The sequence below is a fragment of the Crocuta crocuta genome, unplaced genomic scaffold (genome assembly GCF_008692635.1).
Source record: "Crocuta crocuta isolate KB4526 unplaced genomic scaffold, BGI_CrCroc_1.0 scaffold25, whole genome shotgun sequence".
Lineage (NCBI taxonomy): Eukaryota > Metazoa > Chordata > Mammalia > Carnivora > Hyaenidae > Crocuta > Crocuta crocuta.
In genome coordinates this window covers 20,751,882-20,769,081 of record NW_027532015.1, presented here as the reverse complement: position 1 = coordinate 20,769,081, position 17,200 = coordinate 20,751,882, and the positions used below count along the sequence as shown (strand labels likewise).

At 41.3% G+C, this 17,200-nt stretch overlaps 1 protein-coding gene across 2 annotated transcripts in view; it reads right to left on the bottom strand.

The window, feature by feature from the left end:
• The window catches only part of ARHGAP18 (Rho GTPase activating protein 18), a 195,174-nt gene that overhangs the window by 109,588 nt on the left and 68,386 nt on the right, over window positions 1–17,200 (bottom strand). The gene's annotated exons all lie outside the window — the stretch shown is intronic.

The window sequence follows — 17,200 nt, the reverse complement described above, 5'->3', positions numbered from 1 at the left end:
GGGAGGGAAGGCAGCGAATGACCCAGAAATGGTCACCTGCAGCACAAATACACTAACACTTTCCCTATCCCAGTTGATACAGGACTACACAGACTTTGGCCCCGGCTCTTATCAGCTTGAGGCCCTCAGAAGCCTGAGGACTTGACTGAAAGAGCCAGGAGACTGGGAGGAGGCAGGGAGACGTTGAATCAAGCAGACCCTTGGCTTTAGCCACCTCCAGGAGATGATCTCTCTCAGATCTACAATGAATTCTATGACCTTTAACCTTTTGCTCAGTAAGCTACTTGTTCCTAATGTAACTCACTCTTTCAATAATTCCTTCACGATGCTTGGAATATTGGGATTTCAGGTGGAAATGTGAGCACTGGCTTTCTGTAAGCTTTAAAACTCACTGGACAAGGTCTCAGAGAACAAAATCTTATGAGAGACATTTTTTAATTTTAGTGCTATTAATTAAAAAATAAAAGAATGTATATACCCTGACAGGTGTTTCCCTGGCCACATACCCAGGAAGGCTAATTGAGGGCATGTGAACTACCCCACAATGGCAGCAGGCAAATGATCTCTGGCAAATAGCTCATCCATATACTCTCCCACCCACAGTCTGTTTTCAGACCCTCAAAAGGCTGCCACGTGGCTGCACATATGTCTCCCTGTAGCCAAGAGCTCTAGTAACTAATGCCCAACTGGCATCTTCCTCACCACCACCGCCCCCTCCTCCGTCCTTCCTGCCCTGGCTCAGCACAGTGGGCGGTTACGGAAGGCCACCCCATGCAAGCCATTCGGCCAGGTACTGAGAAAAGATAAAGAGGCACAGAGCATTAGGAAAGTTTGCAGACATGCCCCAAAGAACTCTCCCTGGTAAAGTGGCACAGAGATGGCCTCCTAGGAAAGCAGGAGCATTCTGAGTGGACACAGAATTCTGTTTGCACAAAGATTAGCAATTTGTGGCAGCAGGACTTTTGTGGGAACGTGTCATGCAGGGACACCTTGGCCTGGAAATCAGCTATTTATAAAACAGGTCTAGGTTTAGGACCAAGAATAAGGCAGTCCCCAGCCTTCAGCTTTCTGACAAGTTTCAAATTACCCTGCCTACAGGTGAGAAGCTCCAGAAAGAGCGGTGGAGAGGTGACTGTTTGGTTACTAGTTATAAATGAAGTAAATCCATTTGCTATGAAAAATGTCCATGGTTAAAAGAGAGTCACAAGCATATGTTCCCCAGACAACCAATCCTCACTCGCCACCTTCTTAAAGATCTTCAGTAATTGAATCAAAAGTGCTCTTGAAACACCAAATGGGACATTTTATTCTGAGACTTTTCAGTCTGTGGTAGGTCAAGGCTTTAATGTCCTTGCAGCCCCTTGAAGTATTTGAATGATTTGGGTAAGTGAAAAGGAGTCGTGTCTTAGCAACCGTGCGAATTCCACACCTTCACAGCTAAAGAGAATGCTCGTGTGGATTTCAGTGGAAAGTTCTCATGCAACAGCAAGGGTACTAAGACCATCTAGATGGCTGGGGAAGACCTACTGGCCACACAGACCCGCAGCTGGCTTACTGTCCTACGTGCAGGGCTAAGGAAAAAGTGATTACAGCCCCTAGAGAAAAACTCAACCACCTAACGGCAATGAAAGTGGCAACGGTGGAGGTGTTTTAAAGGCCTATCTTGTTACTGTGTCACGCTGCTTCCGGGAGATTTTCAATGCACTCGAAGACAGTCTGAAGTGTATAAATGCCTGCTGATGGAGAGAGAAGAGGCCCCAGCTCGGGGCTTTCTCCTCTGCTCTATCTACCGGAAACTTCCCTTCCCCAGCATGCCCAGACTGCTGCTCGGAAAGATCCAGATCAAGGCCTGTCATAGAAGACATCCTTCCCGTGAATGGAGGCCTCACTATCATTCATACACACACGCTTTAAAGGAAGAAAATCGATAACTGCACTTGCTCTATGCCTCTCATTCGAAAGACAATGAATGACCAGGCTTCCCATCAGAACTGGTCTATATACAAGCTGTGTGTGATCCGAGAATAGTTATTCCACGTACATGAGCTTTTTCTGTTTTAAGACAAGGATCATAATTCTTGCCTTATGAGGATTAAACCAATTCCATTTTAAAGGGCTTTGCACAGAGAGAGGACTCAATAAATATGTGTTTTTCTCTTCCTCTGTGATTTAATTTGCCCCAGTTACATGAATAGCTGACCACAAAATGCCAGGAGACACCTCAAGGCCACACAAAATTATTTACTAAATGGGAGAATTTAGTGAAACTATTTACTTCTTCATTGCGGTAAAGGCTATCTTTGGGCCCAAAAGTAGTTCAAATGATCTCCCAAAGTGCCCATTTTATTACTAGCAAATTGTTTAGAATCCAGATTGGCATAACCTCATCTCGATACCGACAAGAGAAGAGTTTTTATTCTAAACTCTAAACTCAGCACAGGAGCTACTAATCTAGGATTCTGTTACAATGTATATACTTCTAGAAACCACATTCAGCTTACAAAAGTTGGAAACAGATAATTTCTATGAATGGACTTGTGGTAAAGACCTGGACAGCAGACTTCCCAGGTCCAAACATGAGCCCCACTGCTTACGAGCTATAGGACCTCAACTACGTTACTTCACTAGTCCATGCCTTGATCTCCTCGCGTGTGAACCGGGGCTAATGCCACCGACTGCCTGGGTTGTCATGAGGATTAAATGAATTAAAACAGCTTCTCTAACTCAGTGGTAGGAACCCTGACCCAAAAGCCAACATTCTGCAAGAAAACATGGAGACTGTCCTCATATTTTGGATGGAAAGCAACATACGAGGGTCTATCCAAGACCCTCAATGATTTTCTAAAATGTAACACACAGCACATCTTTAATACGTAATTAACAAACTATCATATTAAATGCAAAATGCTGTTCAACAAAGATCAAATGACCAGTAAGAGGAAGTGCTGCTCCCAGGCAGTGACCTGACACATATTCTCTTGGCTGACACTGGGTGTGCACTTCAAGATAGCCACATCATAAGAAAAATGTAACTAGAGGGGTGGCTGGGTGGCCCAGCAGGTTTAGGGTCTAACTTCAGCTCAGGTCATGATCTCAAGTTCATGAGTTCAAGCCCCACATCAGGCTCTGTGCTGACAGCTCAGACCTGGAGCCTGCTTTAGATCCGGTGTCTCTGTGTCTCTCTGCCCCTCCCCAACTCAAGCTCTGTCTCTCTCTCAAAAATAAGCAGACATTAAATTTTTTTTTAATGTAACTTGAGATATTTCCCTGACATATGCATATGACAAATGCCATAATGAGTTTGGAGGCAAACGTATAAACTGTCCCTATGAAAACATAAACTAGGAGTGCTTGGGTGGTTCAGCTGGTTGAGTGTCCAACTCTTGATTGTGGCTCAGGTCACAATTTCAACCTTCCATGGGTTCAAGCCTTGAATTGGGCTCTATGCTGACAGTGCTGAGCCTGTTAGGGGTTCAATCTCTCTCTCTCTCTCTCTCTCTCTCTGACCTGCCCCTGGCTCACACTCTCTCCCTCTCTCTCAAAATAAAGAAATAAACATTAAAAATAAATAAAGTTATATGCAAAGACTTGTACTCTGTGAAGCTCAGGTATTAAAAAAACAAGAAACATTCTTCCTGCGGAAACATGGTCACCAAGGGGACATTCCCCAGGATAGGACTGTGGTGATAAAATGAATTGTGGCCAGCAAGAGAAGGGTGATTTGAAAAAAAAAAAAAAACCCTCTCCTCCTCCTACTATAGAAAAGCCCAAAATACGTTACTAATTCCAAAGTATATAATTTTTTAACATCTTTCTACATATAAAAAGTTAGCAATATTCTGAAATTTCACAAATCGTGTTCCCTGGAACACTGATAATAAGTGTTATGCAAAAGAGAGCTTCTAGGTCAAATAAATTTGGAATATGCTTCTTGCTAAAAGTTTTTTAGAAAATCACAATACAAAATAAGATATTGTACGCTAAGACATTAAATGCTACAAGATGTCCTACAGTAAACTTTTTACACCAAAAATATTATTACCACAAACTTTTTAATTGGAACACGTTAAGGGCGCCTGGGTGGCTCAGTCAGTTGGGCATCCTCCTCTTGATTTCGTGCCCCTCACCCGTGCACTGGCGCTCTCTCTCAAGAAAGGAGGAAAAAAAAAAAAAGGAACACCTAATGTCAGTATTCCATACACAATTTGGGAAACAGAGATCTAACACTTTGGCTTATTTATTGAAAATTTTTTGCTTTAAGCAGATTAACAAAGTATTAGTCTCTACTGAAATGTGTTTTAAAAAAAAAAAAAAGGCTATTAGAACAGGCTTTTCATTTTGAGGACACCTAATATGGACTCTGCTTTCAGGATCCAAGCTGCAAAATAAGTTGAAAAGGGATTAGTCTCTTTCTTTTGCCTGAAAAATGGAAATGATACAATTTCGATCTACAGTATAGGCACAGGGAAACTGGTGAAAACGTATTTCTCCAAGGGATCCTAAAATCTTAGGAATTTGGTGATCTGACAAATAAAACATTACCATCATTTCTATAGACAAATCATTTAAATGTATGCAATAGGTTCCCACAAAAACAATAGCAGCCCTAAGTTGTAAAAATACAAAGTATCTTGAAAGGGGCATCTGGCTGGCTCAGGGCATGAGACTCTTAAGCTCGGGGTCATAAGTTCGAGCCCCATGTTGGATACAGAGATTACTTAAATAATCTAATTAAAATATATGTATGTAAACATAGTCTAGTCTTAAAATACCGCTTTTGGGTTTGTTTTTTTTGTTGTTGTTGTTGTTGTATTTTTTTAATTTCCGGGGCACCTGGGTAGCTCAGTCAGTTAAGCGTCCGACTTTGGCTCAGGTCATGATCTCATGGTTCGTGGGTTCAAGCCCCGTGTCGGGCTCTGTATTGACAGCTAGCTCAGAGCCTGGAGCCTATTTCAGATTCTACGTCTCCCTCTCTCTCTGACCCTCCCCTGCTCGCTCTCTCTCTCTCTCTCTCTCTCAGAAATAAATAAAACATTAAAGAAAAAAATTTTTAATTAAAAAAAAATTTCCTTAAGAGAAAAACACTCCCTCCACCCAACTTCCAGAGCTCAAAGGATGTCCTAGCCACTTTATCTTCCTCTTTGCTTTGAAGAAAGTATGGCAAGAGGCAGAGACCTTATAGTAAAGCAAAAGTTTCTCGACAGGAAAGGGAATCCTACAGTGATCCTGTTTTGGTATGTTAAGGCTCAATGATAGGAGTTATTGGAAGGCTAAATGTAACAACATACTGAAAGGAGAAAAAAACAAGAAGCTCGAACACCAGCAATTAACTTCGATATAGCCTCTGGGATGTTTTCCATATGTACTATGTGATCTCAAAAATATGCACTCCAAAACACTACATCTGGGCCCAACAGTCCCTTAGAGAAAACACCACTGGATGTAAACAAACTGGCAACTTTGGTGACAGAGAAAACACATCCTTTACAAGGAGTAGCCCATTTCTCAGCACTCTGTTCTCAAATTCAAATCCACTTGTGCCTAAAACCCAGGTCAAATTTAGATCCTTCTTGAAAATTATTTTTGAGAATCAAGAATTCTCAAAGAATCAAGAATGGTGGAAAGAAAAAAGGGCCCTATAATCAACTGTCCTGTACACAATAAAATCTGACCCTTCCAAAATACCAAAAATCAATCAGTTCACAAATATAGTTGAATTCCTATTATATAGGGGTACTGCATCCAGCTAGTGCTTAGTAGAGAGAAAAATTAAGCCCCCACTTAAGGCACTCACAGTCCTTATGAACAGAAAAAATTCTCTAAAATAAACTTAACTAATAAAGCAAGGCACAGGAATAAATCACATAGAATGTGTACATACTAGTGTAGAATGTTAAAGTCAAGCTCTAGGGAACAGAGATTTCTGTAGCAGAGCAGCAGGCAAGAAGACCAGAAAGACAAGCAGGATCAGAGACAGAGAAACTGGAATGATAAAAGAGTACTTTAGTGCCAAACATGACCTCACTGTGTGCAAGCCATTCCCCCACTGACAGGTGAGGCTTATTCCTCCATGTGTGTGAATCTGAGCTGGCCTAAGATAGCTGGTCAGTAGATGGCCATGTGGCACTGAGTAACTTCTGAGGCTAGGCCCTATGAAGTCTGGCAGGTTCCACTTGACTTCCTGGAAGGCTCACTCTGGGTAAACCAGCAAGAGCATAAGAAGTCTGACTACCCTGCTACTGCCATGCCAAGAAAGCCCATACTAGTCATGTGGAGAAGCTGCATGAGAAGAGATGACCCACCAGGCCACGGGCCAAACTTGTCTGTGAAGAACACTCTGGTGACCCCCACCCTCAGCCCACCTTGCTTGATAGACCCCAAGAAAGAACTTGATTATGATGTTGAAGAATCATCAAAGTCTTATTTGAAGCCACTACAATTTGGGGCGGTATATTACAGAGCAACAGATCATTGAAATGACCACCTTGACCTTCAGCATTAAGGTCACAAACCAATGGTGTCTGAGTCAGATCCAACCTACAAGGCAGTATTTTAGGGGGGCTCACTCAGTATTTTTAAAACTCTAGTTAAATTCTCTACACAAACCCACATTTTTCTGATGCCTGCACTTTCCAGTCATCCACTGCATTCATTTATTGTATAACCTGCCATCTCTCTATTGATTCTTAAGTATATAAACCTTTCTCTAAAAACATGGGAGCAAAGGATTAACACACTTATATAATTACCTGAATACATCCAGTGTGATAACACTGTATGATTATACTAAAGAATGACTCAAAAATGCTAGAATTCAAAAGAATTTTAGCAAATACTAAAACATGCATATAGTCATTTTCAATAAGTTAAAAAAATTAACAGTAATTTATTTCAATAAATAAAACACTATACAAATTTACTTCTACCTTAACCCAAATAACTTCTATCAGATGATAGACTGCAACTTTGAGCATATTATGTGGATCAGAGAGAAATAACAGACACACACTTCGTAACTCTAGTAAAAACATTAATTATAGAATGGGTCGATTGAGTTACATGTTTCTAGACCACCTATAAATAGCCAAAGTTCCTTTCAACTTTCAGTTGCCAACTTACCTTTTCTTACTCAAACCGAACCTCAATTAATTAACAATAAATTATTTTAAAGTTTTATACCTCAGGTCACGACTTCCTAAATATGATACTGAAAAAAATTGTTTTAGAACCCATGTGAATTCTACTGTAAGCTCCTTCATAGAAGGAATTCTTACATTTATTCTAGGCTTATCATTTATATCCCCCCCCCAAAAAAAAGGCCTTCACAGTTTTGGTTAAAAATACCTATTAAGAGCTTTTAAATAACTTAAAATTCAAGATAGATATTTCATATTAACATATCCTAATGTCTTTCTAAGTCACCCAACCCTTTCTAGGTAAAATTTCAATTTTATGCTGCTTATCAGTAACCTATATTTCTTATGATTTTCCTCAAAACATGGGTGATATCTGACAGATACTAGCATTCAGAGACAGATATCTACAGGCAAACCACCCAAACCAAAACACACTTGCTAATATGAGTTCAGTCTCCTTCCACAAAGTTTCAGTTGCTCAGCAGCACAATGTTAAACCACGTCCCACTTAATTCATCACATTTTCTTCTATCTGACTCAATGAGGGTCACAAGAACATGTATCAATTTCCACCTTCCCAGCCCTTCCAAAATAAATGACAACTCTTATGACACTTATTTAGTGCATAATCCATATGGAAGGCAGGCACATGCACAGGAGATGAGGAAAAGGCACGCTTTCTGGGACGTGCACAGCTCCTGTGTGCCCTGGGAGTCATACTGTACAGTAAGGTAAAACTACCTTACTGGCAGGAAAAAACAAACCCACTGGTCAATGTACAAGGGTCCTGAGAGGCAACAAAGAAACACTGAACAATAACCTCAACTTACTTGAAGATTCTGAGTTTGACAAATGTATTTGGGAACCTGTTGTTGGGAGCTCAGAACATGTTTAACATAGCAACAGTACTGCAAATAAACGGTGTTTTGAATTGTGTGGCTAGTGAAAAGACATTAAACCATGAAATGGCACAATTGGAAATTTTGCAGCAGTATGGAATTTAGACAGCATTTATGCGATCGTTTTCCCAATGGAAAACAGCTTCTGCCTTTCTCACTGGCATCCATCNCCACCACCACCAGTTTCCCACTGCATTTCCTCCTCTAGGACTTCTACTTCCCCCAGAAAGTCCCAGGTCCCTTAGAGTTGGAAGCAAAACAGCCTGCTCTTGTGAGCCTTTGATAAGCAGGAGTTGCAGAGTCTCTGGCAAATTGAAATGCAGGTGCAGAGAGGGATTTGAGAACTGCCGAAAAGGACAGAGTTTCTAGCCTGGGGCCTGGGACCCAGTAGGCATTTATATGATACAGATGTAGAGAAAACTCAGCACTACAGTTTTCAAGTTTGTGCACTAAACGGAAAAGGGCACAGAGCTCAAGGGGAATTGGGTGGGGGGAACACAGCCCGCCAGATCTGTGCCTTGGATATCCTATCCTCGAGAGAGCTCTGCCCCATGAAACATCATTTCTTGGTTATAAAATCAAAAGTTGTTCATAAAATACATATGTTTTAAAGGTTAAAAAAATAAAAGGAAAAAGTATTCTTTCCCCAAATACTTTATTTATAGTAATATACCAATCAAGTTGGTCTCAAGAAACACAAGCAAATAAGTCTTCCTTGCCCTTCGCGAAATGGTTTCACATATTAAGAGTAACAAATGATTCAGAAATTTACATCTGCCCAAACTATAAAAAACTACTCAAAACAGGGGCACCTGGGTGGCTCAGTCAGTTAAGCTTCCAACTTCAGCAAACATCATGATCTTCTGGTGCATGGGTTTGAGCCCCGCATCAGTCTCTGTGCTGACAGCTAGCTCAGAGCCTACAGTCTGCTTCAGATTCTGTCTCCCTCTCTCTCTGTCCTCTCCTACTCCCTTGCTCAATCACTCGCTCTCTCTTTCTCTCTCTCACAAATGAAGAAACATTAAAAAAAAATACTCAAAACAGTTATCTGGGCCTAACAAGGGTTCAGTACCTTTACACCTTTTTTAAGTTTTTTTTTTCTTAGTAGTTATTAAAAGTAATATAATCTGAGATATTTTTATAATTTATCCCACAATTATTTTTAAAATCAGGAAGTTATACTGCCTATGTATTAAGGAAAACATTCTTTTTGCCAAGCCACTTACAAACCAATCTCAAAAATGCTTTCAGAGTGCCTGGGTGGCTCAGTCAGTTAAGCATCTGACTCTTGGTTTCTGCTCAAGTCATGATCTCAGGGCTCATGGATTGGAGCCCTGCATCAGGCTCTGCATTGGCAGTGCAGAGCCTGCTTGGAATTCTCTTTCCCTCTCTCTCTCTTTGACCCTCTCCTGCTCATGTTCTCTCTCAAAATAAATAAACTTTAAAAAAAAAAAAAGTAGTTCCAAATTAATTCGCCAACAGGTAACCACCTTCAACTGCCTGTATCATTACAGAAACCTGTGTACTTTTAGTCAAGCACTCTTCTAAATATATCACATATATTAACTCAGTCAATTCTTCCAATAACTTGAGTTAGGTTATTTTCCCCCGTTTGCAGAAGGAAAAGAAAAAACTGAGGCCCTATGACCTTGGCTCTTGCTCAAGGTCACAGAGCTATTAAATAACAGGGCCAGGATTCTGATCCGGATAACGTAGCTCCAAAGTCTATGTGTGTAATCACTACACCCTATTCCCTCTCACATGCATTTATTCATTAAAACTTTTATTACCTGCTTGAGGCACTTTGCTAANAATCCTCAAGAAACTTACATTTGAGTACACAGCAAAAAAAAAAAAAAGTAAAATGCAAATTAAACCAAAAGTTCAATCTGACAATTCTAAATAAAATGTCTAAGGAAAATTTAAGATATAGTACTGAAAATGATTTATAACAATACTCATCTGTATATTTTTTTTAACTCTCAAAAGCCATATATTTCATCTTTTAAACTAACCTTGTGAAGCAGACAGAGCATTATTATACCCATTTCATAGATGATGAAACAGAAATGCACTCGACAGCTTAGCAAAGATGCCACATCCCTTTGAGGGATCTGCCCTACCCACAGAATCTGCTTCACTAAAAATACCCCAATTGGTCAAATCACAGGCTTCCTGGGGCAGCTCAAGAAGATTCACTGGGTAAATCAGGTTCCCTTTCAAAACTCTGAAATTAGGAAAGAGAGAGATGGGTCAGTTTCCTGTGATACACAAGGGGATAGAGGGCAGCAAGGCTGGGGTGTCCATTAAAAGCCAAGCTTAAGCATATTTTTTATTGTAGAGATTATTTTAATGTTTTTTATTTATTTTTGAGAGAGAGAGGAGACAGCATGAGTGGGGGAGGGGCAGAAGATCTGAAGCAGGCTGCACGCTGACAGCACAGAGCCAGGTATGGGACTTGAACTCATGAACTGTGAGATCATGGCCTGTGCCAAAGTCGGATACTCAACTGACTGAGCCACCCAGGGGCCCCAAGAGCCAAGCTCAAGCTTGAAATGATGAGATTATAAAGCCAGCGGATGGAAAATAAAGAGTGTCAACAGAGAGAGCGTAGACTTGGGGCATGACCCATCACGGATGGGAAAAAGACTAGCAATGCTGCTCCTCCCTAGGACTCAGCAGCCCACAATAAGCCTCATTTTCCCTAAGGACACCGAGGCCTCCTCTGCCAAAGCAACCACCAAACAGCATGTGTAAAGGAGATGACTTTTCACACATTTCCAGCAGAGAAATTCAGATACTTAGTGCACATGAGTTTGGAAGAGACTCCAGATGTAGTAATTGGCCACACCAGTCTCCATGGTTTCTGTTTACGTTTTGCAAAAAAGGGATAAACTTGGCTGCTCACAGCAACAAATATAGAAGTCAAAAGAATGTGTCTTCTGAATTATCCAGACAGCATCTCTTCTGCCCCATCTACCCTAATCCATTCCCAACACCTTCATCCATCCCTGCTCCCCTCAAGTAAGGAGACTTACTCTTCATCTCTTATCAAAAGAGCAAAGAAGTCATTAAGTACCAACAGTGACTAAAACTTCACAGTAATTTCATCTCAAGGTATTTGTTCGAAATGAAAGATTGAGGTCAGGACAGAAATCATCTAGAGGAGAGATGAAAGGAGAAGACTGGCTTCACCCTAATTCTACACATTGTCTTCCTCAAATCAAGCAAGGAGATCAAGCTGTTACCCTCCCGCTCCACACCGCCATCACCACCAAGCAACAGTTTGAAGGTCTCAAGTTCCAAGCTCTCTCACAATGACACCACTAGGGTGACAGAAAGGACAGACCCTTGGGCAGACCTGAATGAAGAAGAGATGGGAGAGAGAAGAGAAAGAAAGCAGACAGAGGAAGTGAGACCTCACAATCTCATGACCATGGAGCACAAGTATATGTCCATTCTGGACAAGTGCAGGCTCAGCCTCTAGGATGTGAGTCTTTTCTCTAATTTGTCATTGATACTCAGTTGTACAACAAAGAATTTAGAAATAAGAGAAAAAAATTATTCAATCTGGAGGTCCAATTATTAAAATCTACTCAAGCCTGGGGCACCTGGGTGGCTCAGTCAGTTAAACATCCAACTTCAGCTCAGGTCATGATCTCACAGTTTGTGGGTTCGAGCCCCAGATCAGGCTCTGTGCTGACAGCTCGGAGCCTGGAGCCTGCTTCAGATTCTGTGTCTCCCTCTCTCTCTGCCTCTCCTCTGCTCATGTTCTTTCTCAAAAATAAATAATAAAGACAAAAACAAACAAAAAAACAAACAAAAAAAAACCCTACCCAAGGCTATTTGGCATGCAATCTGGTAGCAATCAAGTATATCCTTAAATGCACAAATTTTGTGAGTTCATTTCGGGGCAACACTCTTAAAATCATGACAAAAAACAAAAACATAAACCTTTAAACAAGCACAAGCCCCTCTTAGACAAGAGTCGGCAGGCACAGGTGGACAGTGAAATCAGTGTATCTTGGAAAACAAAAGGTTTTTACAGCAGGTTTGGGGGGGGTTGTTTGTTTTGTTTTATGTTTTGCAAGCGGTGGCAGGAGTTTTCGAGATTTATAGATTCTCATATTTGAAAAGCATAAACCTGATATTAGTTCCGTAAAGATAACTTGAAACAGGCCCCACAGAAATCACCGACCTTGCAGATGAGGGCAGTTCAAAGGCAAATATCACATAACTCTAAATAAAGGTGAGACTTGCCTAGTTGGAGTACTGGGTGTGTCTTTTAACGACTCAAGAGAAAATTATGGATAAGGCGTCTAAACTACACAGCAAAGAAGTTTTCAGAAAGTACTCATGTCCTGAAATGGAGGACTAGATTGATCTAGAAGCAGCTATCCGTATGAACAGGGTAAAAATGCATTTGGTCCACGGGTGCCTGGGTGGCTCAGTCAGTTAAGCGTCAGGCTCTTGACTGTGGCCAGGTCATGGTCCCATGGTTCATGGGGTTCATGGGCTCAATCCTGACAGTGTGGAACCTACTTGAGATTCTCTCTCTTCTACTCTTTCTGCTCCCCGCCCCCCAAACACACACGTCTCTGTCTCTCCAAATAAACATTTAAAAAGAATGTATTTATTTGTCTCTAAAGCCTGCAAATTTAGAATGCCTTAAAAGCTAAAGTTGGGGAAAATAATAAGAAATGTTACTTTACTTATTACAAAACTGCATTATAAAACCTCTTTACATCCTTTTCTTCACCAAAAAATACACATAATCTCAGATAATACATGGATTCAGAGGGAAAATTTTCTATTCATGATATAGAACATATTTTTTTTAATACCATGGACTCATCAAGAAAGCCAACCACATCCTTCCGTTAATACTTCTTTGAAAAAGACATTTCCAAGTTGTACGTCCAAAGTTGAGCATCGGATCTTGCCCAGCCCATCCTTCTTTTCACTCTGGAATCCTTCCCCATCTAAATAAATGGAGTAGCATACGCCAAATCTTGCTACCATGTTTATTCCCACTGGCTCATATACCCAAACCCTCAGGAAATCCAAAAAGCCCTACCTTCAAAATATTTCACCACTCTCCATCCCCACTAACCAAACAACTGAACCCTAGGCCAAAGCCACCATCACCTTACCCTCCTGAGCAGTGTGCCTTCTTCTTCAGTCCACCATCTACACAACAGCCAGAGAGGCACTTTGAAACCAAAAGCTCTGTTCCTCCAGTGTTCAAAATCCTCCTTACTCGCTGGCTTCCCTTGGGTTAATTAAATTCCTCCAGTGGGCTACAAAACTATCGAATCTGTCTTGTTTTCTCCCCTCCTCATCTCCACTTATTCCCAAGCACTTCAGCCACACAGAGCTTGCGCTTTGCCCCTCTGATGCTCGCTCTAGGGCTTGCTCTAGGGCTTACTCTAGGCTTATGGCTCCCATACTCCTCCCCACCCTGCCCCACCTTAAAAACTATTCCCCTAACTCTTGTCTCCAGATATCTGCAAGGCTCCCGCTCAAGCCATCACTTTCTACTCTGTGCACCCTGGCCCCACATGCAGGTGTTTATCTGTTTTCCTCCCCATTGTAGCCCCAGCTCCTGGACAGCTGCCTGACACACAATAAGGGCTTAGCAATTATATCCAGAACAACTGAGTGACCAAACGGTTATGCTTCGGACATAATTTTATAGAACCAAGAAACAGGTGGGATTTGAAAATGTCTAGAATAAAACAAAGCATATGAAGATGGCCACCCTCTTCCATTTGGCGCACTGGGCAGTAGTTCTTAAAGGAGGAGGAGGGAAGTTTGGGACGCTAGGGGTCCAGGTGCCAAAACAAGACCCACCCACATTCCATCTTGCCATAAAAATCCATGTTTGCAGACTTCAGTGTGGCCCATCAATGCCCCAAGGCAGGTTCACCAAAAGCAGCTGTTACCAGTTCCAGTTGTAAATGTTGCTCCCGATGAGAAGGACATTTCCAAGGTCTTTCAAAAGTCAAAGGTCTAACCTTTTACATTATGGTTAATTTTCTGTTATGCCAATGTTTGTTAGGCACATAAATCACTTCCAGAATTCTTTACAAGGATCTGCCCACTTAATCCTGCCAATGAAGTGAGTACCATGAAGTTTAGTTTACAAGTAGAAAGTTAAACAGAGAAGGCCACACTGCTAATGAGCAGGAGAGTTGAGATGCGAACCCAGGCAGGTTGTCCCAAGAGCCCAGGGTTTCGGGGTTGATGTCACCATGACATAGTGCCCCTTGCTTCCGCTTGCCCAATACCAATGGGCTGCAAATGGAGTCAACAAAAGAAGACCTTACATGATGAGTGCCATACATCTATTCAAGGAAGACATAAACACACCTCAAATGTCAACTAGAGTTAAAATTTCCAATAAGAAAATCTCATTTGACAGTAATATTTACCTAATATCGGCAAAAACTGATATAAAACAAAGAGAAGTTTTTCTTAAAAAGCCAAGGGAGGGGCTCCTAGGTGCCTCCGTTGGTTGAGCATCTGACTTCGGCTCAGGTCATGACATCCCAGCTGGGGAGTTCGAGCCCCACATCAGGCTTGCTGCTGATACCACAGAGCCTGCTTGAGATCCTCTGCCCCCCTCTCCCTCGCTCTGCCCCTCCCCTGCTTGTGCTGTCTCAAAAATAAACATTTAAAAAAAAAGTCAAGGGAGAATAGTAAAAATAGACAAAAATGCAGTATTCTTTGAAAAACTGCTTTGCTAAAGCAAACATTAAGAAACCTGCATGAAAATTAACAAGTAAATACTCATAAATATAGCTAGTCCTGAAAAGTGGTTTCCTTTGGAAATATTTGTGTATAAGTCAGTCAGAACAACTAATGTTAGCATGTTCCTTCAAATCCCAATGTTTTAAGGAAGAAGTAGGGCAAAAAACTGAAATCAGGATTCTGTAAATATTTGAGAGACTCTAACCAGGAGGAGGAGGAATTCCTTAATGAGTCATCCAGTGAATGTGTCCTGATAAAGAGAGATAATGGAATGGAAGGAATTTTACACTAACAGATTACTTACAAAAATATTAATTCCGTACCACCCTGGCTTCTCCAAACACCAAAATAAAAGTAAAAAATGACTTAAACAAAATAAAAATCAAACGCTTTCTATAACTATTCTAAATCATATACATAGCCCTTTATACTTTTCAAATAACATATGAGCTTATCTTACTGGACATTTGATTAAATAGTTCGAAGTGCATATTATTTGGGAAAGACATAATCTTGCAATAAGCAACATTAGACTTCAGTGCTCCCCAACACCAACTGTTAAATCGGTGGGAGACAACAGAGTCTAACTTTGCCTCTTTTTAAGTTCTGTTTTGGTTTGGTTTGCATTTGGACAGCTTTTTAAAACAGGCCTCAACCATCAACCTTGCACCGAGTGCAGCTTCCCAGTGCTTAAAGCACCAGGTGACCAACCCAACCAAAGCAGACGCCCTCACCACCCTCCCTCACCACCATCTTTAGGGGATCTCTCCTGACCCCATCACAACCCTCTCCCACCCCACCTGTAGTATCTCAACCCTTCTAGGCTAAAGAGGGTGCCTCCCAAAGTAACACTAAGCTAAATTATTCCATACTTCATGATAAAAGCCATTAAGGACACTCCTTTCTCCCTCCTTCCTGTCTTTCTTCCCAGCCCTCAAATCAGGGCTCCCTTCTTTCCCAACCAATAAAAAGAACCACCCTGCTCAGTCAGTAATGCATGTGACTCTCGATCTCAGGGTCATGAGTTCAAGCCCCACACTGGGCATGGAGCCTACTTAACAAAAAAGAACTGTCCCTAGGACTCGAATTCGGTGGTGAAAATTTGGAACCACTGTGAACAATATTGCAGCCAGCAGGGGAAGCACGTGGGGAACCTGGCAACTGGCGTGTGAGCACCTTTTGATCCTGCTTTAGCACAGATTGGGAACGTCTGTCCTCTCTCTTCTCCCCTCAACCCACACAAGTGCGGGCTATCACCAACAGGCTGCAAAACTACAAATATAGAATAAAGTCTCCCGAACGGAATATGCCGCCCCCTGGCCACGGCCTAGAACCACAGGTCTTGCAACACCCTCAGAATTCCTGGGGTTTGCATACTCAACGTGAAAATGAGAGGTTTGGACTCAGTGTCCCCAAGGTTCTTTCCACTCTCACCAGCAAGAACCAAGACTCAGATCAGATCCCTAGGCCACCCCCAAAGCAGTCACTGGAGAGTTTACTAGATTTGCACATTCTTGACAGTTTTGACTATGATGTGTATCCCAAATTAGGGATAACATGAGGCTGGTGTCACAGGCTGCTTACTGCTAAAAGGTTACTAATACATTAGTGAACTACAAAAAAAAAAAAAATGCTTAATGATCTGTCACAGAATATACTTAAAATAATATGGTAACTTATCTAGAGCACAAGTAGTAATTCCCTTTTATCTCTGGAAGTGAATTCATGCAACAAAATACATAGCACAGTTGCTATGTGAGGAAAAGTTCTGGTCAGCCTCAGAGCCTAATAGAGTAGAGTACTACAGCCATTCCTTTGATTTTTATTCCCCTCCTCCACATTTGAGGATTTTTTTAAACAAATGAAAGAAGGCATTATTTCAGCTTAAGGCATAAGCATAATTCATATAAGAACAAAGGTTTTATTATCACATTAAACATCAAGGAGGAATATGCTGATAACTAATTTAGGTTATGCTACACTATTAGGTTAAGCGTTTGCTTTTTGCAAGCTTCTAAGCCAACATTTAGAATTTATATCTATGACGGTAGGTAAAAATGTTTGGCTAATAAGTAAGAAGGCCATTAAAGGAAAGAAGATTAAAAAAAAAAAAAGGCCCTTGAAAAATCAGAACAAAGTACACAGAGAGAAAGGTACTCTGTGCCTCAGTGGTCTATAGAACATTTACCCTTTCTACCTATAAAGTGATTTAACATTAACCACATTTCACTCTGGCCCCAGAGTACTACCTCCCGATAAGAACTCTACCCCACGCACACACATACACAAAAGATTGGGAAACAAACTGCCACAGGCCAGTGTCTTGGGCTTTTTGCCTAAGAAGTTTGCTTGGGGGAGGGGGGGGAAGGGGCGGAGTGGCGGACGACTCTAACAAAAAAAAATTGTACAGTG